Source organism: Triturus cristatus, chromosome 4_2 (genome assembly GCF_964204655.1).
Source record: "Triturus cristatus chromosome 4_2, aTriCri1.1, whole genome shotgun sequence".
Lineage (NCBI taxonomy): Eukaryota > Metazoa > Chordata > Amphibia > Caudata > Salamandridae > Triturus > Triturus cristatus.
In genome coordinates, this window is record NC_140586.1 from 258,771,778 (window position 1) to 258,798,485 (window position 26,708).

Here is a 26,708-nt window from a genome sequence, read left to right on the forward strand (position 1 = left end):
AGGCATGACTGCTCTTTAGGAAACATTTGTAGAAGACGCCCTGACATGTTGTCTCCATCTTAATGCAGATTCTAATGGGTGGCCGAGCACTGCTCCGTCCGCACGCAGAATTTAGCTGAATTCAAATGAGTTTTTTGGTAGCCCCATGAAATTTCACGGAGTGAAACTCCAAAAGCTCCACGAGGCCTAATTTTGATGCAAACCCTGATTTACAAACGTCTGTAAACCTGAGCTTGCAGCAAAAGCGTAGCTCTTCGTTACTTCCTCTGTGCATTTGTGCCACATTCTCCAGCACACACACAGAGAGGAACAAGCCTCTACAAATAGTTTTTGGTCAGGAAGGTAGCCTTTCCTGCACAACAACTCTTCCAACCACAACACAGGCACCCTTGGGTAGTGGTGTAAGGGTGCCTGCTTTGGAGTCAGGCTTCCACAAGTGCGCCATCACAAGAAGAGAGCATAAGTGCGTCATCACAAGAAGAGAGCATAAGTGCGTCATATCTTCGTAAAAATGGTGCAGTTCTGCTCTCTCCCTTTCACTCAACGAAGCACAGCAAGGTCGCTTGCTGAACTGAGCTGCGTTAAATTTTAGCACATCTAGACTGAACTTTTCCACCAGTGGTATCAGACAATTAATTTCCAATGGTCGTTTCTCGTTTCATTGAACGTGCTATGAGCCTGGTTAGTAATTAGGTCATAACAAAGTTTTATTACGCAGGTGCAATATTAGAAAATGTGCCTAACACACATGATGCAAATTTTGCATTTTTTTAATTCCAATTCGTGATCGCGCTGTTTTACAAAATTTGTAACCACCCAAGTGGTTAGAGTAGAAAATGCCTTATGGGAACTGTAAAACTCACGCCTGGCATGGCGAAGAGAAATTTCCGGTTTTTGTTGGTATCTCATGTGACTTCACACAATTTTGTGAAGAGAAGCATATTTCATACAAAATAATCCCAATTATACGCTCCTCTAGGAGTAACCATAATTACATCATTGTTGTGATACCTGTCGAGCAGAGCAGTATTCTAGGTGAAATGGCAACTTATAGCCGGCGGTATTTTTACATTAATATTCAGAAATATTGTGTAATTGTTTTATAGCGGATTGCAAAAATGTATATTGTCTCTGATGCAAATTAAGCATTATTGTACGGTCATGCTATGTTTGTCGATATAAAATGGCCTTAAGTGACGCTTACTGTAATGTTTAGTTTTGCTTTCGAGTTGACAAGTCTCCCAGAAGATTTCCTTATGAATATTAACTGCCGTGCATCTCATTACTCTGATTTATGTCTTTTCAATATATTTAGAGGGCAGCCAATAAGCAATTATATGCTCACAGTGAGGAGTTTCTCTTAGAGTAGCCGTGTTCAGAAGACAGCGGGAGAGGCCTGGTACGTTTTATTCAGTTTTAGGCTCAGATCTTCCCTCTTTTATGAATGAATGTCTTTTATTTACTGGGCAGAAATATTAGTTCCTAGAACCTTGTCAGCAAAGTCATCCCCAATGGGTTTTTGATTGTAAGACAGCATGGGATAAATATGACAATTACAGTCATGTAGCAGCTGAAATCTGCTGTATAAAAATATTCATGACTAACACCTTCCTCCAAGCAGAAAATAGTTTGGGAACCGGGAGAATTTAGGGGCATATTAACAAGTGCCCCGCTGGCCCCACATAGTGGTAGAAATATTATCGCAGGCTATCGCTGAAAATTATCGCCATGATAACGCTATATTAACAATACATAGCGCTAAGGCGATAATATTTCAGCGATAGCGGTGTTTACCATGGAACACCGCTGGTTTTCCAGCAATGTTCCATGGAAACCAGCGATAACATTGCTGATATGACACTGTGGTCGTATCAGCATAATCCGCCTACCATTATTAGTATGCGTTAGTCTGGAATTTCACAGACGTTAAATTCCAGCGTTAAGGCCGGGGTAGCGCGATTTTTTTTATCGCTGCACCTCCTTGTTAATATTGCGAAGCTGCCTTTGCGATATTTTCATGTGTTGTTTTCACAGCCACGCCTTCTTTGCATCTCATTAGCGATGCGAAGGCGAGGCTGTGACAAAACGGGCTCTACATCAAAGAAACACACACTAGCATGTCCTTGATAATATTGCGATATAATTATTGCCGCTTATCGCCCGAAAACAGACGCTAAAGCGGCAATAATTATATCGTCAGCCCTTGCTAATATGCCCCTTAATCTTTTCGCATGCTCCTCACACAGAAATTACAAGAATTGCTGACAGCCTACATGCCATCAGAGAAGAGATACATTACCCATAGGCAAGACCACTGGAATTATGCAATTCTGCGGCTTTTTTTGCATAATTGTGGATTTGACGCATTTGTTACATAATCCATCATCTGCTGCCTAATCTGTAGATATTAACAAAAACAATATTTAGTTTCTCTTCTGGTGAGCCTTTCTCCCATAGTTTACTGTATCCACTGTTCTTTCCTTTAGGCCAATTGTCAGTCACTTCTAGTCTGCTTTTCATATTTTCTCAAATTCTCATTCTTCTTATTTCTCCGGAACGTTCCTCTTACTTTGAATATTTGCAAGACGTATGGGGTTCTTTAGCCACACATATTAGCCTCTCTTTTCTTTCTATCTTAAAATGTCAGCTCTAGCCTCGAGCTCCACCATTCAAAGTCTTGAAGATGTCCTAAATCTCTGGAGGGATCGAAACGTGGTCGGCTCTGGTGCGGACACTTAAAAATATTTTGTATCATATATTAAAAGGCTGTGCCGATCTTGTATATGATATGAACTATGATCACTTTTATCACAAGATGCTGGTCCAGGCCCAAGTTATAAGCCTCTTGGACTATGGCAATGCCCTGCTCATGGCTGCAAATGATTCCCTATAGGTCAATAATAATAATCCACATATGTAAAGCGCGAACAATCACCCGTAAGGGGCTCTAGGCGCTGGGGGCCGTCGGGAAGATTAAGCAAGCTATTGCCCAGGGTCACATGGTGCTGGGCTAATCTGCCTCCGGCGCCGGGGATCAAACCGTGATCCCCAGATTCCAGAGTCAGTCGCCCTGGCCACGGCGCCACACCTCTTCCCTTGGTAGGTCAAACTCCAAGTGGTGCAAAAAACACCTGCACACCTGGTTAGTATTCTCCCAGCAGGCTCCCAATCGGCATCCACAATGAGAGCTTTACATTGGCTTCCGACTAGGAAGCGGATCATCTTTAAGATCTGCTGTCTCACCCACAAGGCTCTCATTGGTGGAACCCCTGCATATCTAAAAGACAAACTGAAGTACTACTGTCCTGCATGAACACTTGGATCTTGCAAAAAGATGCTCCTTAATCATTCCCTGCATTTGTACCTCTAGATGCTTCATCTCTGTTGCTGCTCTGATTTGCCAAATTAAAAAAAAACTCCTCAAGACCTGGCTGTTTTAGGCTGTAGCAGGGCTGCTAAGCTGGCGTAACACCGAGTGACACCTTCGAGTGTGATTTGTGCGCTGTATCAAGTGGGTATAACATAACACGTGTGTATCGTGTTTAAGAGAGCACCAAGCTAGGTTTATTCATTGGCACCCACTGTGCTGTAATACATTCCCTGTTTTGCATTTTATTATTAAATTCCATTTGGATGTGTTGGCAAATGTTCTTTATTGGCGTATTAGGGATCACTGTTTTTGTACTATCCACCTGCACTGTTCATGGTCTGACCTTATGCCCTGTGATTGGGTTCAGTGTTACACAAACATTGCAGTACCCTTGACTTTGGTAAAACAGTATATAAGGGTAGCTTTAAACATAGGGGCTCTAATGTGAAAGAGAACTAAAACTTTTCATATGTGGCAGAGGCATGAGGTGCAAACCCAGCGTAGTCAACCACCTGCAAATATCAGATGCCACTTCGGTCTCCACGGCAACTAATCTGGTTGCCAACACGATTACACCCCAGTCTAAATTCTTCCACCACAGTCCCTGTCAGAAATGCCACATCTAGCTCTCAAAATCGATGTTCAGCATGCCAGTGGAACCGCATTCCATGGTGATTACGGTAGTAGCAGTCTGCTCAGGCCCAGCATGCTAAGCACAGATAGGCACAGGGAAGCTGGGCCGTAAACATACACACAAGAACAGGCCACACCAGATTACCCTGACGGTATCCGTCAGACGTCATGCTTCATTCCTTCATGTCAGCTGTCGAGCGTGCTAACGTGGACGTGAAAGTGTGGCGTAGCTAATCTCTCCAGCGTTTCTCAGCTGTGTTCTTGCATTTAAAAAAGTAGCAATGTTGCCCAGGTTCCGTTAACATCCTCAAATTTTTAACTGAGGAAGGGAGCGTTGCCTCTAAGGGCTCACTATACATATAAATTCATGTTTTCCTCATGGACTCTGTTGTCATAAAAGCAATTATTTCACAGACAATGGGACATATTCTCATGGACCTATCGCCGAGAAAGCGGTACTTTATCGCTGCCGAAGTGGCGATAAATTAATCACACTATTCACAAGCTGGTGCTAACAGCCGATATCACCAGTTTTCCGGCGATAGCAGCCGCAAAAAACATCACCACAGATGACAACTATCACTAATGAGAAGCCGCGACAACACCACTTCGCAACATTCTCAACGACCAGCCAGATCAGAGATAAGTTCACAAAATATGCGATAAGGTGCGTTAGAAGCAGGGATTTAACACCTGCTCTGACCTGGTGTTACTGTGGAAATTTTCCATAAATATGTAGCTCTGGGACAAAAGAACAGGTTAGAAAAAATGCAGAAAAATAGGTTTTACTATAGGCTTATATATGATTCATAAGGTGAAATACATCAAACTATAAAAGACATGAATGAGAAAACCTAGGGAAAGGAACGACACCCTGCACCATAGAGGGAGCTCAGCCCAGAGCCACATCTGAAGAACAACAGCTGCCATGGAGCTACTCATCATGCAGCTCGGAGCCACAAGAGGGCCACAACACCCACCACCACCACCCCCAGGCCCTCCAACCCCCCCCCCCCCCGGATCCCCCTGCCCCTCCCAGACCACCAAAGAGGCAGTGCGGACAAAGACAGCGGACCTTCAGAAAACGCACCAGCCTCACAGACTTAACACCAGAGGATGCCATTGCCCACTACAGGCTCAAATGGACAACCATCCTACGCATCCTGATCATCCTTGCACACAGGCTGATGGTATCAACACAGCGGACAACCAACATCCCTCCGCAGACAAAGCTGGTGGCTGTGCTGCACATGTTGGCCTCTGGGACCTTCCAACCAACAACTGCCAGAGTCGGCCACAACACCCACCGCCACCACCCCCAGGCCCTCCAACCCCCCCCCCCGGATCCTCCCACCCCTCCCCGACCACCAAAGAGGCAGTGCAGACAAAGACAGCAGACCTTCAGAAAATGCACCAGCCTCACAGACTTAACACCAGAGGATGTCATTGCCCACTACAGGCTCAAAAGGACAACCATCCTACGCATCCTGACCATCATTGCACACAGGCTGATGGTATCAACACAGCAGACAACCAACATCCCTCCACAGACAAAGCTGCTGGCTGTGCTGCACATGTTGGCCTCTGGGACCTTCCAACCAACAACTGCCAGAGTCGGAGGAGTCTCACAGCCAGCGCTATTCAAGTTCCTCACACCTGTCTTGGATGCCATCATCAGCTTGGTACCCCAGTACCTTCACTTCCCACACACTGCGCAGGAACAGCTGGAAACCAAGCAAGGCTTCTACGCCATAGCTGACTTCTCGCACGTTTTTAGGGCAATAGACTGCACACATGTACTCCTCGTGCCCCCTGCCGCCACTGCACACAATTACCGTGAACAGGAAGCACACGCATTCCATCAATGTGCAGGCAATAGTGGACCACCGTGGACTCTTTCCCAATGTCGTCGCCAACTACCCAGGAAGCGTGCATGATTCCTTCATCTTCTGACAGTCCATCATCAACCAGCACTTTGAGGCTGGCACCTATGGGAATGCAGTGCTCGTTGGTAAGTACCAAATGAACACACCACACACTTCAACTCCACAATCATGCAACTCACAACTCTGGGAATGCACATGTTACAAACCCACAAAGAACATGCCAAACAACATGCCCACCTACCAGACACGACAGCAGAACTTACTGTGGTGACCTGGGCAAGCCATGTACACGAGCCATCAACGGCATGGCACCTCAGCCACACAATAGCAGAATGTGGGGAGAGGTGGGAACCATGCATGTGCGAAGGAGGCAAGTGACCCATGAATGAGAGTGTACACAATGCCAAGTGTGGCATGGATGCGCTGGCCAGACTGTAGTATGCAGACCACACACATGCCCATGTCAACACATACTGCTGGTGTTTGAAGTGTAGTGGACAGTGGATGCAACTATGTTACCCCAGGCAGTGGGAAAGAGCGCGGAAAGTAGCTCATTACGCCCCCCTGTAAGCGTGAGTGGGCTGGCCCGGCATACACCATGCCAGCGTAGGGGTGTGAATAAAAAGCCCATAGCTCTGGGCGTGGTTCTCTTCCGAAATGGCCAACGTGCCTGCCAGGGCGGCGCCTCCCAACACGCCACAAGGTCTGCACCGTGAGCGGCGGTGCCTGCGACCATGTGCGTCTGCTGCTCCCCAGGCCGCAGGTCCCCAGAGCCGTCTTGGCCACGCCTGCACAACCAGGCCACACACTTACCTACCGACACCGGCGTGTGTCGAAGAGGGCCCACCATGTGCCTGTGCAGGCGCCAAGCCCGAGGCCTGTGACCTTGGCAGCCTCCTCAGACCATCGCTGTCCTCCCTGAGACAGGCCTGCAGCACTCCTTTTTCGTTGACGGCCTACAGAGCGGTCAAGTAGGTGACATATTTGGTATCGAGTGTTGATTATACAAAGGCCGAGTACATATATTAATGCAGAGTTTAAATCAGTATACTCCCTTCGATGTGGTGCCACCAACTCTGTGCATAGCATTCCAACCACATGTGTCTGTGGGCCCTTGCTGACTACTGCCTTCGGCCTACACTGCAGTCGAGTAGGTCACACTTTTGGAACTGAGTCTTGATTTCTGTATGGCAGAGTTCATATCATTGTACGCAAGGAGAGGAGTAAGAGGAAGATGTGAATCAGTCCGCAGGAAAAAAGGATTATCGTTACGGAGGTGATCGAACACTACCAACAAATGCTCTGGTTCCACTAACTCTGTGCATCGCATGCCAACGACACGTGGCTGTGGGCCCATGCTGACCGCTGCCTCCGGCCTAAACTGCGGTCCTGTAGGTCACACATTTGGAACTGAGTCTTGATTTGTTCATTGCGGAGTTTACATCATTGTACAGGCATCATCGCAGATGGCATTCCCTTTCAGCTCTGGTGCCACTGACTCTGTGCCCCGAAAGTCATGGACACTCTCTGGTTGGACTTTGGTGGCATCTGAGTATATGGCCTGGGGGTTGTTTTCATCATCATGTAGCTGATACTGACTTGGTGTTAAGAATGAGTCTGTAGTCTTCATCTCCTCCATATTGCCTGTTTCTGCTTGGTACTGCCCTCTGCATCATGCCCTGGAAGAACAGCTTCCACTGTCCTCCGAAACACTCCGCGACATTCACCTTGGACATCGACGAGGACCCGCTCAGCTCTCGTGGCCTGACCTCAGTGCACCACAAGTCACCGTCCCTTGCGGGTGTGCTTGTGCCGGCCGCACTACATCCGGGTCCACTAACTCTGTGCAGCTCAAATCATGGACCCTGTCTGATTGAATATTGGATGGCCTCTGGGTCGATGGCCTGGGGGTCCTCTTACGCCATGTGTCTGTGGGCCTGCGCTGACCGCTGCCACCGGCCTCCACTGCGGTCCACCAGGGTTCACACATCAAATCGAGTCCTGACCTGCCCGGACGACGCATCACCGCAGGAGGCACACGCCACCACCGCCAGGACCACCTCCAACCAACAACTGCCAGAGTCGAAAGAGTCTTACAGCCAGAGTATCAGAGTTGCTCACACCTGTCGTGGATGCCATCATCAGCTTGATACCCTACTCAGCTCTTCAGGTGCCACTGATTCAGTGCACCACAACTCATGGGCCCTTTCTGATTGAGTATTGTTCTGTGGACAGCTTACGCAGAAAGGTCACCTCAGGCAGTGGGGAAGACCTGGGACGATGATGGGGAAGATGAGGCAGGTGTAACACACCCCACTGCATATGCAGCAGGAATATCCTGAAGGGTCACAACCCTAGACAATCACTTAACATGAGCACGCTCAGCTCTGGTACCCCAACATCAATGCACTTTGACTCACGGACCCTACTGATTGCATATTGGGTGACCTCTGTTCTTGCTCCAGCTACCACCATGATGCTTCACAGTTGTTTGTGTTATGTTGGTGTTTTCGGTTCCTGCTTAACTTGTAATCACTGTTCAAGTTGTTGCCAGCAACAACCACTCCATGAGGGCTGACTTACACTCACCCCACACCCATCCAGCACAGGCGTCACTGTACATGTCACCCTCACAATAAAAGGGGCCGGGCGCATGTGCCCGTAGACAGTTCCGCAAAGTATCTAAGTCTGTCTGTGTGGTCATTATGTATGCATGAGGGACACCGGGGCTCTGGGCGTGGTTAAGTTATGGCCTTGCCAAGGCAGTAACTAATGCGTGTGTCTCTGTTGTAGTGTTGGCACCACCTGTCATGCAATGGACAATGTTGCAATGCATCATGCCCCGGGAGTGCGGGCTTGGCCGAAGAGGTAAATGAGGGAGCGCAAGCCCGCTCCGGGAACGGGATCATACATGCCAACTGTTGTGTGTGTCACCATTACCGCAGCATAAGCCAAAGGTCTACCCTCAAGCGCATCACGAGTTCAGCCAGCCATGAACTCTACATCTGTGTCCGCTCTGTCCTTACAATAGGCCTACACACACGTGGCCACCCACCTTCAACGCACAACATCACAGTGTCGTAGTCAGGCTTGTGGACGTGCGCAGACAGGCATGACAATGTTGTGCCAGAGGAGTGCAAGTGATGCAACCGAGCTGCGCACAATTGTAAATAGGCTCGGGGAGGGAGGAGCAGCAGTGAGGCTACGTAATACACATTGATGCCACTCATTTGCTACAAGCAGTACATGTCAAACAGGAATCACTAAGACACACATATCACACACCAATGAACCAGTGAGCCTGCCAGCACATCATGCTGAGCCAACTATTGACTCATGTCTCTCTGCACTGTCACAGGTGACCAAGGATATGCACTCTGCCCTTGGATGATGACACCCCTCCGAGCCCCGAACACACAGGCCCAGAGGCAGTACAATGCAGCCCACAAACGCACCAGGGGCATCGTGGAATTCACATTTGGCGCATTGAAGTCACGTTTCAGGTGCCTGGACATCACAGGTGGAAGGCTCCTGTACAGCCCAGACATCGTGTGCAAGATGATCGTTACATTTTGTGTGTTGCGCAACATATGTGTACGCACCAATGCCCCATGGCTACAAGTGCCAGATGCACCAAAGGATGATGAGGAAGATGAGGCATGTGGACCACACCCCACTTTAGCTGCAGCAGGAATAGCCCGTAGGAACACCATCATTGGCAATTTCTTCACATGAGCACGTCACATTGTCACAGTCCTTAGCAGACATGGGACAGTACAAAATGAGCACAGGCACAGCATGGCCAAATAAATTCTCTCAAACACACATTCCCTGAGTGCATGTCACTCCTGTGTACAGGCACATCACTCTGACAAGTGTAAGTGCAACATGTAGTGCTAACAATCTAGAAAAATTGGAATAGGTTTTGGGTGTGTCACCTCTGTACAGAGAGGTTGTTTGGGGTGTCACATATACGAAATGCCATTTCTGTGTATCAGGGATAGTACGGAATCCCACACATCAGCATCTCACATGTGTCCCACCTAATTGCATATGGGCTGTCATTTGTGACCTACAATTGACAACAGGGCTTCTTTTGGGGTCAGATATGTACCATCATGATGCAGGGATGCACCCTGTGATTCAAGTCCCACAACATGAGCAACATGGACATAAGGGGGAATCACTGCCCCTACATTCGTACATGCGTTCATACTTGATTAATCATGTAAATGACACATCTGTGTGTATTGGAAGGTGTTATTCACGTACAGTGGAGTGTTGAAACTGTCTTAGTACTGGACCATGCAGACAACACTTTACAATGTTGCCCCGTGGATGGCCAGTCAGAGTCCTATAGGGATTGACAAGTCACTGGGAAGGGAAAGAGCCCAGTCCGCAGGCTGATTGCTGTGTCATTGTTTTGGAAACGATATGTGGCAGTCCCTGTCGATGTGCAAGGTTAGTGTGGCTGGGTGTGTTGGGGAACAGTGGAAGGTGTTATTCCAGGGCATGATGTAGAGTGCAGAGCCAAGCAGTGAGAAGCCATTTGACGGAGATGAATGCTACTGCTTCCTACTCACCACTAAGGCAGATTCATCCTCATCTTCAGCCTCTGACGTTTCATGTGCCTCACATGTGGGTGTTGGTGTATGGTCTGCAGCACTGTGTGACACTAACACATCAGGGGCCGGAGATGTGGATGTAGAAGTAGCAGCAGCATTCATCTGCGGAATGTCTTGTGGCATCACTCCCACGATGAGCATCTGCAGGGCATGGAAGACCCCATCTACAGCTTTCTCGTGTGCAGCCATGGTAGCCTTTATTTACGCCTGCATCCGCTCCATATTCTCCATGACCCTCCTCATGCTTCCCAAATCACGGATGACATCGCTGTAGCCACTCTGACTGGGAAAGTTGTTGTCGTCTCCTCGTCATGACTCCAGCGACGCTAGCCATGGATTGTTGGAGGGCATGGATGGGGCGGGCTGTGGGTGACCGTTAGGGAGTGTAAGTGGTCCCTGTAGCATCCAGTTTTGCTGCCATGAGTTGGAACCCCAGCAGCACCTGTTCAGCCAGCCCCCTCTGGCAGTCTAACACACGGCGTTGGAACGCCGTGTGTTCTTCGATGAGGTGCTGGGAGCCAGACGTGGTGGTGGGTGCTTCCTGATGTGTGGTCAGTGCAGGGGGTTGGCTCACCTTGATGGTGCTGGGCTGACCTGCTACTGGAGTTGGGATGCAGAGGGTGTCCATGAACTGTTGGAGTTCGTCCTAGTCGATGTCCTGGTGGTTGTCTCCATCATCACTGACGTGTTGTAAGGTCTGCTCTGCAGGAGGTGTTGATTGTCCCTCTGCAATGTAAAGGGGAGATGCAGTTTCACAGTGTGTTCCGTGTATGTTGACGCATTGGCGAAGTTTACATACATACAGACTGCATGACAATGTACATTGTGAATGTTTGTGGTGAGTTGCCTATTTGATGCGGGACAGTGGACATTTGTACGCCATCAGGGATGTGAGGTTGTACTCGTACTTTCCTGCTATGCCAGGAGTGATTAGCCATTTTGTAAACCCATGCTGCACCAGTTGTGTCCTGTGTATTGTTGTGAAAGTGTTGCAGTTTGTACCACATTGTTGTCAATGTTGAGGTGCTCTTATTCTTATGTGTGTGTGCAGCATTGTGGGTGAGTCACCCCTGCAGCTCTTATTTTGTGGCCCCTTATACCTTTCAGGCGGTGTGCCTTTGCCTTCTATGCTTTTACAGTGCTGAGATGTACCGGACTTGGTTGTTTAGGGCTCTTGGTCGAGTTGTGACTCTTGGGCAGATGTGTTGTTGACTTCAGGGGTTGTTTGTGCACGTGGATGTGTCAGAGTGTGACCTGCTCCTTTACGGATGTGGTCCACACTCAGCCACCTCAGTATTGTGGCGTGCACAATGTCATGATGATTAGCCTGCAGCCATGCTGATCGTCATGTAGTGTCACTTGCATTGTCAGTGTGGCTCACAAATAGGCATCTTCGCTGGGTTTCGCATGTGTGCATGTGTTGGTGATGAGATTGGTGATGTGTGGTATGGGACCCCTTGGGGACACGGGGTACAGTGGCCTACTTGGGTGTTTGTGTGTGTGCTGCGGTGTGCCACAGGGTCAGGGACCCGATCCAGGGTCATTGTGGGTGTGCAGTGTGCTCTACTTACTTGTTCCAGTGTGCCATTGTGCCCATATCCCCCCGTCCCCCCAATCCCTGATCAGTGCTCACCCTGTTGATGTTGTGTTGGGTCAAGTTGAGCAGTGTCCGGATCCCCAACTCCTGGCGCCGTGTCCCGACTGATGGCTGTGGCCACTATTTTCTCCATGTCATTCAGCTCCTGGTGTGCCGCTGGACCCCACCTCCAATGAGCGCTGCTGCTTTCATGATGGCATCGAGTTTCTTCTTGGTTTTGGCCTTCACATCATTCCAGCACCTCTTGACCTCTTCCATTGTCCTCCTCAACGCTGCAACTGCATTCACATGGTCCAAGATAGTCTGCCCTATTTGCGTCTTTGTTGCCAATGACACGTTTGAGGTGCCAAACAGTTGTTGGTAGTGTTCTATCACCTCCGTGACGATGATCCTGTTTTCCTGCGGACTGAACTGCATCTTCCTCTGCCTCTTCTCCTTGGCCTTTCCCGAGCCCGAGGTTCCTTGCTGGTGGTCTGTGGGGCTTGTGGGGTTCGCGTTCCTCTGCTCTCGGTCCGGGTGCATCCATGGTGCTACGCAGTTTATTTTCTTTTGCCTTTTTTTTTTTTTCTTTTATAGTGCATTTTCCCACATGACGCGTGGGAATTGCAGGCCTATCACTGGTTATCGCTGATTTTTGTAACACGATTGGCCACATCGTGAATTTTTTCGCGTTCGTGTATCACGAGTTTTCAGTGTCGCGTTCGTTTTAACCTCTTCAGTGCCCATGACGAGATAGTCTCGTCATGGAGCACGGTTGCGCTGTGCCCATGACGAGACTATCTCGTCATGAACCCCCACCCACTAGTGCAACGCCCGGCACAGGAGGGGGAAAGGGCGTGGCACTGAAGGGGTTAATGCGGTCATTTGGTGCGTTATCATGAGACTATCGCATGGTGCTGCATTTCTTTTTATAAGGTCCTACAAATTGACTCCTATAAAGTCATATATAATATCTAATTCCCTTTTCTGAGGGTTGTATTTTTTTGTGGGGAAAATGATTTCCCGTGGCAAATTTTTTTTTTAACTTATCTGGAAACGGCAGAATAAAAGAGGCTCACCTTTTATTGAATGAGTGGCTACATGTATGTTTGTTTTCTTCTGAGTGTACCATTGTCCTTGCATTACAGAAACATTCAGTCTAGGATATGCGAAATTAGGGTTAATAAATGTAACTTTTTCTATCCCATAATTTAAATAAACCTCCCTCATAGTTTCATCCACGATTCTTGCTTAATTCAAGTGGCTCTCAGTTCTTAGAGTTTAAGCATCTATTGTATACAAATAAAAACAAGTCATTCTTATATGGAGTATCGTCCTTCTAATTTCTATCAGTGCTGCATCTGAAAATTATTATTGTAGAGTAAAATACGAAAGGGGAAATTATCTTGGATGGCCCATATTTACATTTAGGGGTCTTTTCTCACCCTTCGCCTTGTCTTGGATGCCACAGATTTTAGAGGCAGGACGGTAAAGGCTTCCATGGAGGGCTCGCGATTTAATACTCAACTTTCTGGATTGTAGCCTAGGAAACATTCTTAAACTGGTGGCCCCTCGATGTCCTCCCATTTAAGGTCTCCCTCTCCCCTGGGACTCCTAAATGTGACATTGGCAGCCTTCTCATTTCACTAAGATTTACGAAAATAACAATAACGGAGTCTGGGGGGGTCTTTTTTAATGGCCTCTCAGCTAACTATTGTCTTCCATTTTTCTTACGTGAGACATTCACCCACCCCGAGCACTTTAGCATGTCAAAAAAGGGGAATTACTTTCAGATTTGGAGACACGAAATTTTAAGGTGTTCTCACCCAAAATGTATCCGAATCTCTAACGAGTGTCACCTGGGATTCCAGCCATTGGCTGCCTAACTGGAGCACGACATAAAGTGGCAGAACCTCCTGACAGACATAAAGAAAATCGTTGGGCCAATCAGGGAGTCACGAATGGTGGCACTACGTGGTCTCATGTCACATCCCCAGCAGACAGTCCTGGTATTGTTCTCTATAGCCAGCACGCGTCGTTAATTTAAGAACCTCATTCAGTACATTAGCAGGTCCTGTAGTTTTATTGCAGTACTTATGATAGGCCAGAAGGCCATCTTGTACAACCGCAGAATAAAGGCACCAGTGGGAAATTAAAAGCCTTTTCTCAAAGCACTAATTAATTCCGTCAATGGAATCTTGACTAATGTTCAAGGCTCATTTGTGTGGTTGCCTCTCCCATTGGTTAATGGGCCTATGTGCCGGTTGAGGTTACAGTCGAATGAGAGACAATTACTTAATAAAAAATCATCTTGTCAGACTCAAACTGCCCGCATTTCCGGTTCAAACCTCTCCAGGTTGTCATACACGTTAATGCCTTTTAGCCGTGCACCACTGTCCTCTGAAGAAGACGTCACCACCAGTGCATCCTATTTTCAATTACTTCAAATAAAATAGGGCCCAGAAAATTGTTCGTTATAATATTGATACCACAAGAAATTCGTGCTGTATACATTTCACAGAATTGTGTTGTCAGAATTGTTTTAGCAATTTTCACCCATGTTGGAACACAAAACGCATCTTGCCTGGCTTTTGTGCGTGAGATATTCCCTTCCGTTCAATTTTCCCACGAGATACTGGCAAATATGTTTAACTAACTATGCAAATTTTACACGATTTGATCAAAATCACGTACATTTCTCAATATATTTTTCATTTTGCCCACCACTGAATAAAAGCCATCACAGTCTACAGAGTTTGAAATATTAGAATGGAGAAGCACAATATTTTCCTTTTTGTTTTCAATTCTTTGTAGAACATACATATATATATATATCTCCCCGCTCGAAAGCACCAACGAGGTGCACTCACAGGCGGGTGCTTCTCAGTACGGGGGTGCTCCCGCATACCAATTACAGCTTCAACTCTCCTCCTCACTCCCAACTTACTTGAGAAAGAAAGCACTCACGGAGGACCGTTTCCGTAAATTTATTCAACGGAAACTTTGCACGTATACAAAAACAGACGCGTTTCGGTAACAACCTAAAGTCGTTACCGAAACGCGTCTGTTTTTGTATACGTGCAAAGTTTCCGTTGAATAAATATACGGAAACGGTCCCCCGTGAGTGCTTTCTTTCTCAAGTAAGTTGGGAGTGAGGAGGAGAGTTGAAGCTGTAATATATATATATATATATATATATATATATATATATATATATATATATATATATATATATATTCATTAATGCATTGGCGGTCCTTGGACCATATGCAGCTCTAGTACCTCTTAGAGCACAACTTAGAATATGTATATCGTTGCGCGCGCTGCATCGCATTTTGCGATGCAGCGCGCGCAAAGGAATTCGTTTTATTTATTTAAATGTGTACTTACCTCTGTTCATCCATATTCCGGTGTTTACATTTCCCCTCCCCCGCCCCGACTCTCTGCCCCACCGAACTCCCTCCACGGACCGCTACTGCAAGCTGTGTCAGCAAAGCTGACATTTCAATATAATAGTGGAACTGAATCCTGGGAAGTGACTCGTCAATAGGGAATGTGGATGCTGCAAGAGTCCATTCTATATCCCTTTCTATTTAATCTTTAATTATGTCACCTTGGCTGTCGTCAGCAGGAATACAATCTTGTATCTTATCTATGCACCAAAGACACATTGATCGTTTTCAACATTCAAGAACCAAATAAGAAGGATATCTCATGCCTCTCACAGAAATCATAGGCAGCAAAATGGCAGGCGAGTGCACACTTTTTCAAGCTTTATCCATCAACATCTGAGATCATGTTGATAGCAATATTAAAATTGCAGGCTCTAGCATAACCCAGTGGGGTCTACCCTGAATCTTCACAGGTATGGGAAACCTTAGGACTTTGCTTGATTCTGCTCCATCCCCCAACTAGTAGGTTACAGTGGCATCCAAATTCAGATTTAAAATCTCAGATTTCTTGTTGGTATTTTTCTTACTCATATTCCCTAGAAAACATGTTTGGCATCTAGTTCTTTGTTCTCTGGACTCTAGCAATTCTGTCTGTCTCAGCCTACCAAATGAAAACTTTAAGGGCAGTGTTAGAAATTGGGATTTCTGGTTGGCTAGGGCTTGCCCCTATGCCAGGCAGAAACCACCACTCTAGTCAGGGCAAGGGAGTTACACACTGAAGATAACCCCTGCTCACCCCCTTGGTAGCTTGGCATGAGCAGTCAGGCTTTTCCCAGAGGCAATTTGTAAAGAGTTTGCGCAACACACACACACAGCAGCAACACACTACGCAAACTACAAAAGAATCTCCACACAAGGTTATATAAAACATAGCCTTTGTATTATCATAAACACATTAGATCATAACCACACATATACACTGTGCCAACTGGCACCAGGTAGTAATTTACAGGGGATTATATACATGAGCGGGCCAATCGGGCCATGGTCAGTACCTTTAGAAAGCACAGTAGCAAATGTAAAACAACCAGTAACTACTGGCAAAATACTGTACTGAGCATTAGCACTAGAAACATAAACGCATTATGTCTGCATCACTTGAGGCATAGAACACATTATGCATAAATCACAATTAGGAGTGCACCATAGTAACACTCCCCAGGTGCATACATCACCCTCAGCATAAACAAATTATGCATAAACATCATAAGCATAAATCACATTTAGGAGTGCACCACAGTAACACTCCCCAGGTGCATACATCACCTTTAGCCTAACCACATTATGCGCAGTCTCTGGGCCTTGCACCCTACCAGGACACAAAAATGACCTCAGGGCGACTGGCTTTCCTTGGGACCCAAATGCCCTCTGTCCAAAATGTTAGGGCTCTAAACGTAGGGCCTTTCACTGGCCCTCTGGCTGCCTTGCAGCAAAAGCAATGTATGTCATCTACTGGGGAGCCGAGGGGTGCATCTTCCTTTTCATCACCAAAAGAAATGGCCCCATGTTGCAGCTGCCCGTGCTCTCGCGGTGCAGCTGAGGAAATCAGCCTGGGCACCACTGTGCCCTTGAAGCCCCACTCCGGGACTCGGTAAAATCAAACTGCTCCACAACTCCAGCTTCAGCCCCACTCACCGGGGCATCTCACAGGAGGAACAATTGTAGCAACAGCAGGCACCAACAGTGCCCTGTGGCCCCCACTCACTGGGGCTCTTCTGTGACTCCTCCGGTCTCCTTACTTGGTCGTCGATCCTCGGGGACTCGCCCCTCTGTCCAAGAGACTGGGGGAGGCGGGAATGGAGCTTGCAAGGCTCCAACTCCTCTTGCCATGCTCAGGGCTCTCCTGCTCACTAAGGGAGCCCCGCCTTGGGTCAGGCACTGGATTGCCTGACTTCCACTCCTCCAGCCGGCCCCCAAACAGGCCGCAATCACCGGACTTGTTCCTTTTGGGGCCCTGGTTGCCCAAGAACGCGGGGTAGGCTCCCGCCGGCAGGTCGGTTTCCGCTGGACACCAGAAGGCGAGATGGACTCCCGCGTGAAGGTCGGTGCCTTTCTCCACCGGCCCCGCCCACAACCAGGCAGCTTGCCTGGCTTCCTCTTTGGCCGCGCTTCTCTTCTCCGGCTCAAAGTTCGGGGTGGGCACCCGCCTTTAAATAAACACAAATGCAGGGTGGCCTCCCACTTCACCAAGCATTGGCAGTGTGGAGTGGGCTCCCGCTCTGTCGCAGAAGTACCCACAATGCGTGGTAGGCTCCTGCTTCGCTCCCCAGCAGCACGAAGGAGTCCCCACGCCGGGATTCCCTCTGCGTACCTTGCAGCACAGTGCTACAGGACACCAGCGCTCCTCTCGTCTTGGAGCAGCTGGGAAGCAGATGCAGCGCTTACGAGGTGCTAGGACCCCCAAGTTCTAGGGCAAAAGGCTGGGCCCAGGCATGCCAGCTCACAGGGCCCTCCAGCAGGGAGGCAGTCCCCCCTGGTGGTTCCCCCTGGGGCCCAGCAGCAGCAAGTATCCCCAAGTAGCACAAGGAAGCAGACTTTCATGGGGTCACAGCCCCAGTACTTATATTCATTTTCCCTTTGTTCTGCCCTGGCACAGGTCTTGAAGAACCAGCCTCAACTGGTTCTGGGGGGTGTTATAGCACTCTGTTTACCAGGCTTCCACCCTCCTTTGTCAGATGGGGCTCGGTCCTTAGGCACACCACAGGGGGCGGAGCCAGCATTCACCTAGGCAGGCACAGACCTATTCAGGGTCAGGGGACTACTCCTCCCACTACTCCAAATGCAGATCTCCTATTCAGCCTAGTGCTGACTCACCCTGCCCTCCCTGGAGCCACACACCTCACCAGCCCCTGTCACTCCAGAGCCAGACATGCAATACACATCAGGCAGGCAGACACATACCACACAGAAATACCAACTTCTAAAAGTGGCATTTCTAAAATAGTGATAATAAATCTGCGCACACCATTGTGCAGCATTTATTATTACTATTCCAAACATACCAAACTTGACCACGTTGCTCCTCTCATATCAGGAATTACCACTGAAACACTTATCAGGGAATCCCCAATGCATTCCTATGAGAGGGCAGCCTCACAGCAGAGAGAAACCAAAATGGCTGTTTGTCACTACCAGGACATGTCACGCACTTAAGGTACATGTCCTACCTTTTACCTACAATGCACCCTGCCCATAGGGCTAGCTAGTGCCTACCTTAGGGGTGACTGACATGCAGTAAAAGGGGGGTCACAGACATGACACACACTTTAGGTGTCACGTCACAGCGGCAGTAACACTGCACGCACAGGCCCTGCAATGGCAGAGGCCTTAGATAGGTTTGAAAGGCTACTTTGGTGGGTGGCGCAATCAGCGCTGGAAGCCCATCAGTAGCATTTAATTTACTGGCCCTGGGTATCTGAGATACCACTTTACAAGGGACTGACAGGTAAATGAAATACGCCAAACAGGTGTAGGCCAATCTTACCATGTTTACCACAGAGAGCACACGCAGTTTACACTGGACAGCAGTGCTAAAGTGCCCAGAGTCCTAAAACCACCAACACCATGTCAGAAAAAGGCTAGGGGAAAGGCAAAAAGTTTGGGGATGACCCTGCAAAAAGGGCCAAATCCAACCGGCAGCATCATAAGTTGGGTGTAAACCAGCCCCTTGACTCCAGAGGGGGAAATTAGCAGAGGAATATTTTCTGAACCATGGTAAATGAAGAATAACTATCAGGCTGGGCAATACTATATCCTATTATCCTGGGCATGCTTATTCACAAGAAGACTGAGGCTCTTTGCAGCCACAGACTCCTGGTGAGAACAATGCTTCCAAAGAGCTGCCGCGGACCGTAACAGTAACTCTTGTTACCAGCCCACGTCTAATTAAAGGCCAAATCATAATGAAGCGCTCAATAGATTACAATATGTCCTGAATGAGGCAGTAATGACAATTTTTGATTAAAAGACGTTTGACAATCCCTCCACTTCATCAGCTTCATCGACTTTCTATCCACAAAAGAAGCTTGTTCAAATATGCAGGGTTGTAGTCACCTTTCTTATGAGGCTGCTGCCTTATTCTTGAGAAGGGGATTTCTTACATAGGACTGAATATATTTCTTTCAGCTTCCAAATGCTTACAGGCCATTAAAAGATTCAAACACTCTTGGTGGAGAGGCAGATCTTTCAGGGGTAGGTGCGCCCTGCTGTGGCTTGCAAAGCTTCACCAATTGAGAAGAAAAAACTCATGCTCAGAAAAAACGGCTAAGAATACGACAGTTTCACTCTTAACAATGTCAATCAGTTGTCATCTTCCTTTGTTAGGTGAATCTGGCCTGCTCATCCATTGTCTTACAGAGTGCCAAGAAACCGTTTGGGCAGAATGTTAGCACTTTTCAAGATCCCATAGAAATAGCTACCTATATAGGCAGGCATATGGGCTGTTGGACAGGCAGACAAATAGATGGATGAATGGATGGATGGATGCATGGATGGACGGAAGGACGAGTACATCTCACAGTCGTGAAAGTTGCTGGTAAGTGAACTGTTCCTTATTTTAATGCTGCTGACTTGGTAAATTCTTTGCTTTTTGGCCACTTGCACGGCAGTAGGGCTTTTCCCATATTGTACTAACAACATTTTGGCAAACTTTTGACATTAACACATTCAAAGCAAGGCCCAGGGGCAGTTTTGCCCAGGGCATGTCCATATTGCTTCGAGCTTATCAAAACCCTCAAGCTTATAATGTTCATTGTCAAAAGGGAAGAGCAGTCTCTTCAAATGTATCATATCTATACTTCCTCCCCTTAGATTGTTTTAAAGGTCAATTGAACAAAAAACATTACAAAAAAAAATAATAATATTATAACGTCAGAAGGCTATATTTAAAGCTTTATGAATCCATTATTCTCTCCTTCGAACTTGTAAATTTAAACATCACATTTTAAGACACTCTTATCCCCGGGTGTTTATAGGTACTTAAAAAGTCATGTTGCTCTAATGCAGTAGTAGTCTGAGGAGGTTTACCGTAACTGATGATGCTAAGAGCTCCTAATAGCTGCTGGTGAGCAGGTTTGACTAATGCAGATCCTTTTCCTTCTGAATCAATCAGTTTTGCTGCCGCCTTCCCACGGGAAATTGAATATTACTTCTCTTCCTCCAGGCCAAGTTGTTTGTTTATGCTCGCACTTAAACACTTAATACCAATCATTTCACCCCCGAACAAAAATTGACCACACACAAGCACACATACACTCACACAGGCATTGCCACACATAGACGCACATGCTAGCCAAAGCATTCAAAAGGTTTACCCACTTATTTTAATGCCTATATTTAAGTAATCAACTCCTAGAGTGAATTGATCGAATGTTTGACATAAACTCTCAATTTAAATATAATACTTAATTAGTAATTATAAAACAAAAAATATTCTTTTTAGTTACAATACTCTATGTAAAAAGTGGGTGAATCATAGTTTTTGCTATAAAGTTTCTTCTTATGTGTTTCCTTAGTTACTGACGCCCAGATTTACTAACACATTTTACGTCTGGTTTGCTTTACTTTTGTAACACAAAACTGACGCAAAATGTTAAGGTGGGATTTGTTATCCGGCGCAAATCTGGATTTGTATTGGAAAGCACCCCAAATTGATGCGAATTATTCGTAACTTTACATCAAGGGGGCGTTAAATGGTGGTGCATGGCGTTTCCATGCAACCACCCATGGGTTTTGATGCAAACTCCATCTATCTATAAAGAATCGTAGACAGAGATTTGTTAAAAAAATTCTGCACTTCCTTTCAGCAAGCACAAGGAGAAATGTTTTTATTTCTCCATGTTTTTCCTACATTGCATTGTACAGCACACATACAAGGGGGAAAAGCCTTAAAGCATAGCTTTGGTAGTGGAAAAAAACTCTACTTCCAGTACAAAACCTATGCTTTAGAGAATGCAGACACCCTTGCAATATGGTGCATGCGTATGATTGATGCAAAAATTAAAAAAAACATAGCACACAACAGATTTACTGATTTAAGACACAAACAGCTGAAAGTGTCCCTTGCACATTAGACACAGTAACACATGAAACTGAGACATGTGTAGAAGAAGCACCAGAAAAGCATGCTTTGAAAATGAAAGATGGAGAAATACATATGTAAAACAATACTAATGCATATAAATGAGTTGCACTAATGAGACGAAAATATTGTTTATTGGCATTTGCTGATAAAATAATGTGCTATTAATAAAGTGGCCTGGTGTTTCTATTGCTTTCCATTAAAATACGTCATGGTGAAAAGTTGGTGCAAAACTGTACAAATACTAGCTAGGAACTTGACATTTAAACTGATAATATTAGAGATTCTATAGTTTATAAGAAGCTAAAATCAAATTTTATAATAAGAACGTAGAACATTTTATACTCACATGAATGTTCAGAAAAATTGTGGTGATAGGCTTTGTTTAACCATTGTCATTTTCATGTGATAATACTTGATGAAAGTTTTATTTTATTTTCAATATATCATGATTTTATTACATTATATTTGATGTAGGTTTAGAGTCTATTTCATTTGATATTGTTATGCCAAAGTGTGGTCTTCCCTTTTTTTAATGTGCTCATTCTCTAATGCTGATTTTTTAATTGGCGTACTGCAATGGTTCTTTTGCAACTAGAAAATGTTTACCTTATTTGTTAAGTACATGTGTAACACTCATCGTTCCTAAATGTTTCCTCAGCCGTCACAGTGAATTGTTCCTGTGGGAATAGGATTTCAGCTGTTACTATAAACTTATACTTTTTCACAGTTGTTAGGCCAATATGGACTTTAAATCCCTCATTTCTCATTATGAGCATGGGAAACAATCTTGTTGTTGCAAATGTCCTAGGTGGCATTATATGAATCTGAGCACATAGGAATCCTCCAACAGGGTTGTGATACTACATCACTAGGACTTTTACAGAAACTTTATAAAAGAAGAAACCCAAAGCAGAGGTAACGCAGATGTCGCTTAGTTTTTGCTTCTTGATGAACTTGTTGCCATTCTTTTTCTTTTTTCCCTGTGTGAGAGGCTCTATCTATATTTTGATGATTTTCAAGAACCATCCTTTACTTTAGACTGCTTTCGCAGATGCTACAGTCAGTAGAAGATAGACTGAAACCCTTCATTGCCGGACCATTTCATTTTCTTTATTTCTTTTGTCCCATACTAATGGACTTACCCTTAGTGGACTTTAAATCTGAACCCTTTCCTCTTGTTCTTTAGGATCCTGAGTGGTTAGATAATGAACTACCCTTCTGCCTTTGATTGTATGTGGACTCTGCAACTCTGTAAAGTGATTTATATGACAATCATTCTTTGAAGCTAGGACTACATTTTTGGCATTATATTGCAAGCTGCAATAATTTTATCCAGATTACTTTAAAGACTACTTATTGCCATGAATTTTGAATGTCTAATACAATAACCAAATTAATTTAATATCTATCTGAGACTATTATTGAGTGTTGTTGGTTCTCCCATTGAAACTGTGCTATTTTCCAATGATTTAAATGCGTTGTAGGGAGAATCAGCGACCTTTCACAGAATATCATTTTCAGCTTCTTTTATTCTGTGTGACCATAGCAGAAATTTTGGTTTGCATAAATCTAGGCCGACTTAACTTCGTTAAAAGGTTGGGTCTTCCAATTGCAATTCTTATTATACTTTCGAGAGTGGTGTACTTAAACTTGATTTCAAATATGTAAGTTACACGTCAATTTATGGTCCTCTTTAAATAGCTAACGTGGTGTTTGGTCACGCTATTTTCCATCCCTCCTATTGGTGGAAACAAATTCAGCAGAGGATCATTGCCTCTGTGGTAAATGGGAATGTTGCAGGTTGTCTAACCGTAAACGCCCCAGTACGGATAGAATAGTAAGGAGAGTAAGCATTAAGACAATTTTTACTGCGCTTGCGCTGCAACAGGTATCTGCAATGGAGCATGGCTGCCAAAAGAGTGCCAGCGTGGAGAGAAAGAACAGATCCACTTCTTAGTAGATATGGCGCTGTTCTGCTCTCCCTTTCACGCAGTGCAGCACCGCAACTTTAGCTGCTGCGCTGTGTAACTTTAGTACATTTTGCCTTGATTTTGTTTCTACATCCTTTTCATACCTAATTGAATGCTTTATTTACCTGTTGGAAGCAGTATTCCTGGCTGTCATTTAACCTAGAGGTTAATTGGCAAATTAAGTAATGTAAAGGAAGAGCACAGTAGTAAAAATAATGCTATCATGAATAAAACTAGCTACCATAGATTCTTGCCAGTTTGCAGCATCATACAGAACATGTGTGACTGTTACTCAACAAAACGTCATCCAGTGTAGTGTCCTTGGATGCATAACAGACTGAATCAGGCTCTTTACTGTGAATGTAAATGGGAACAGATATTAGATAAGATCACATAACTGACCCTAGTGGTGGACAATTCTGTAGGGAAAAGTGAATTTGGAAATTCTTTTGCTTTCATCATGAAATGTAGCCTCCTAGAATCTCATCTGATTTTTTTAGCTGAGGGGCATACTTTCTGTAAAAAAAACATCAAGGGAAAGTGACAGGAGACTGGCACAACAAGGACAAAATCTCACGATGAGGCATTTTGTAATGGTGTGGTATTATTGTGTGATGTTTTGGTAGGTTTTTGTTTTGTTTTGTTGTGTTGTCCCCTATTATGTTTCTGTTGGTATTTTGCTTGTATGTTGTGTTATTGTTTTCAATTATCATTTGCAATCTTAGACCTTAAAGAGGCACTTCTGTGCTCATTGTTTTAAAACAGATGTGTATGTTCAATTTATCTCCAAAAAGCTATTGTTGTTGAATCCAGGAAGATACAACAACATTAGCATGTGATCTGACAAATCCTTAGAGAATGATGAGACCAGTGGCATCCACCCACAGTGTTGTTCACTTGCAATTGTGATGTTTAATATATACATGGAATGTCTGGTATTCCTGTTCATCGACCAACACATCGCCATTAACCCTTGTGCCGGATGACAGACAGCTGTAAATCAAAGAGTTGTTGATCAATGCCATCCAATGCCTCAAATACTATCAAAACATGATTGCCAGGACTCAAAGTCTTAGTATTTTCATAAAGTCCTTTGCCTTCTGCAAAACCGCTATTCTTTCCATCTGACACTGTGTGAAAAACAAATCCAAATGATATCAACTTCACTTCCTTCCTTAAGTTAACCAGCTTCTGACGACCAACATTTTTCACTCCACTGTCAAAGCCTTTCCCACCTCAACTATGGTGATGTGCTGCTTACAAATCATCTGGCCACAACCACTGGAAAATGCCCTGCCCACTAAATAATCACCAATCCTTGGAAATTCTTCCTTATCACTCCCACTGTGCTGAACTTCATAATTGCCTCATATCAGACAATATGAAATACTATTGAGGGCTGTAGTCAGTAATATCAAGTAGGGAATATCATTATACCTTAAAATTGTTGTAAAAATATCAAGTAGGTAGTTATAGTGAGGACCTGGTTTCCAAAGGAAAAGCGTTTTTTGATTTGCCAATATCTTTGGCGCTGTTTGATGAATCTTTGCGAGAGTTTCAACACTAATGGGGCGCTCTCATCAGCTCCTGTCTTGAAAGTTCCGGGGTGACTCGTCAAGCGGGGGCCGAGAAAAAAGGGGGCCCCAAAACTTGTTTTCCCCATGTAAATTTCCATAGGAAACTTTAGACAAGGCTACAGCCCGAAATGCTGAACGGAATGACACCAAATTTGGCAAAAGGGAAGGTCTTGGCCTAGGAAGCGTGCTTTTTAAAAAATTGTGTAAATCCGTTCAGTAGTTGCTGAGAAATTTAAAAATATATAAATATTGATATCTGAGCACCAAGGAGGATTCACGAACTCTCCCGGGCACAAGCTTCACTTTGATTGCCTGTCAACACTCCAAATCAGGAAGTGTTGGCAGCCATCTTGTGACTCGGTTTTAAACAGTAAAAAAAAAGGCTAAAAAATAAGAAAAGGGGGCAGGGTAGAAACACCCTGAGCCCCTAGGCCTGCTCAGGGTGCCCCACAAGGCCCCCAGGGCCGAAAAAAGCATTAAAAAAAAAAACAATCGTCCAAATTTGTGCTGGGTGCACGAATCTGGACGAAATTATAAAAAAAAAGAAGCCCAGGCTCCTGCGCTTCATTTGTTTCAAGCCCCCAAGTGTGCCAGGTCCAGGGGTCAATTCTCAATCATGGTGTGGGGGCCTGTGGGGGCCCTCACAGCCCCGGGGAACACCACCTCACTGGGGCATTCCTAATTAATTGCAGGGGGGCCTCGCAGGCCCCCTCAAGCCCCGGGGACCACCACCTCCCCGGCCCTTTGGCCCCTGGGGCTTTGTTTTAAAAAATGCACCCCCATGCTGCACCAGGGACCGCCACCCCTGGGGCATTCATAATTAAGTAGGGGGGCCTGTGCCCCAGGGACCGCCACCTCCCCGGTGCAATTTTTAATAAAGGGTGGGGGTCCGTTGCGGACCCCGGGGACCACCTCCTCTCAGGGGCATTAAAATGCTGGGAGGGGGGAAGCACGGCCCGCTCCTGATGCCCTCGATGGCCCTGGGGACCGCTACACCCCAGGGCCGGCTCCTGCAATGTCCCGGGGTGCCCACCCCCAGGACATTGCCATTTGCTATGGCAGGGTGGGAGCACGGCTCCCGCCCTGCCATAGCAAACTCCTGCTTTGTTTCATTGAAGCGAGAGCAGGAAACCTCTTCTTGCTTCAACAAAGCAAAGCAGATTGCTTTTGGGCAAGGGGAGCTGCATGTCAGCAGCTCCCCTTGCCCAAAAGCAATGTTGGCTCCCGTGGGGGCATTGGAGCGCCCCCAGCAGTCCAAAACGCTGAGGGCTGGCCCTGGGAGATGGGGTCACCAAAGGCCAAAAGTAGCCCAGGAGGGGGGGCCACGTGGCCCCCTCCCTTTTAATTATTTTAATAAATATTTTTAAACGGAAGGCCGGCCCTGGGAATGGGGTCCCCAGGGCCATAATTGGCCCTAGGAGGGGTACCACGTGGCCCCTTCCTTTTTAATTAATATATATATATATTTTTTTTAAATGATAGGCCGGCCATGGAGGATGGGGTCCCCGGGGCCATAATTGGCCTTAGTAGGGGGTCC